Genomic DNA, 1,410 nt, shown 5'->3' with positions numbered 1-1,410 from the left:
CAACGTCCAATCCCCACCCACCGGCTTTCCCACCTCCTAATACGGCCAATGTGTATTTAATTAGTATGACGACCGGCCAAGCCGGAAGCAACGCCGAGAGCTGGGCTCGAACCCAGCGTCTCCTGCGTTAGTGGCGAGCGCCTTGCCCACTGCGCCACTTAGCCGCCCATACATATTCTATATTATTTTTTTTTTTATCCACTTTTTCTCCCATTTTCTATATTTTCTCCCATCCCAATTTCGTATCATCCAATTCAACCCAACCCTGTCACGGACGCTGTTTCTTGCCTCCCACAAGCCGGCTGCAATGTGGACTAAGTCATACATAGCACAAGTCCCCTCCGGTACTTGAGGTAACAGCAGTTGCATCTTTTCACCTGCGCAGCTCGATCTCTCAGTGGCGAGGAGTAACGCGTGGGAGGCTCACGCTGCCCCGACACTTCCTGATTCTACTGCGCAGGCGCACCAACCGACCTGTAGGAGTCGCTGTCCACAACGCCCGATCCCCACCCATCAGTTTCCCACCCCCTAATACGACCAATGTGTATTAGTATGAACGACCAGCCAAACTGAAAGCAATGAGGAGCGCTGGGCTCGAACAGGCGAGCCCAGCGTCTCCGTCATTCGTGGCGAGCGCCTTGCCCACTACGCCACGTAGCCGCCACATATTCTATATTATTAAAATGATCTTTGTCATCATCAATGAAATATTTTGGATAATTATTGGCTGTGGTGCTGTTCCTTAGACTCCATCAGAGTTCCTGTCCCAGCCCTGCCGTGTGGTGGCCGTGAGGCTGGCCCCCTGCCACTGCTGAAGGCATCTATTATCAATATCCACCTCGCTGCCACCCAGTTATATAAGCACCTCCTCCACCCCTGCTGTGGCCAACACGGGTGCCAGGCCCTGTTTGTCTCTTCTGTTCAGAAGGCTGGAACAAACATGGCACCCATTTGTCTCCTGGGAAACCTGATAACAGCCAAAAAAAAGGAACCCACCGGATTGGCCCGGGGAACAATGGAAGAGACGAGGGGGGGGGGAGGGGGGTGGGGGTGGAGACACGGGTGGGCGTCGTCTTGATCCATCTCCGTCTCTCGCGGTGATAATAGATCTACGGTTACAGTGTGTTTCCAAAAACCCCGGGGGAGATGATTAAAATGGGTCTCTCAATTATTCTCTGGAAGTATCACATGAAGTCATTAAATTAGTTAGTTAGCACGTTAGGCCATTAAATATAGATTAGACGTGTTAGAACTAATGTGACTGAGCGGTGGTTTTTAGTGGCCTAAAAGCGGCGTACATTGTATCGTGGGCCTTCACTTTACAATTCAGCCGCATCGGCGTTAACCCTTTCACTACCACCTTACAGGCGGTTAACTGTGAAAGGGTTAACCTTCTGCAGTGTGGTAGTG

This window comes from Notolepis coatsorum (genome assembly GCF_963971535.1).
Source record: "Notolepis coatsorum genome assembly, chromosome: 17".
NCBI classification, from domain to species: Eukaryota; Metazoa; Chordata; class Actinopteri; order Aulopiformes; family Paralepididae; genus Notolepis; species Notolepis coatsorum.
This window is presented reverse-complemented; position numbering follows the sequence as displayed.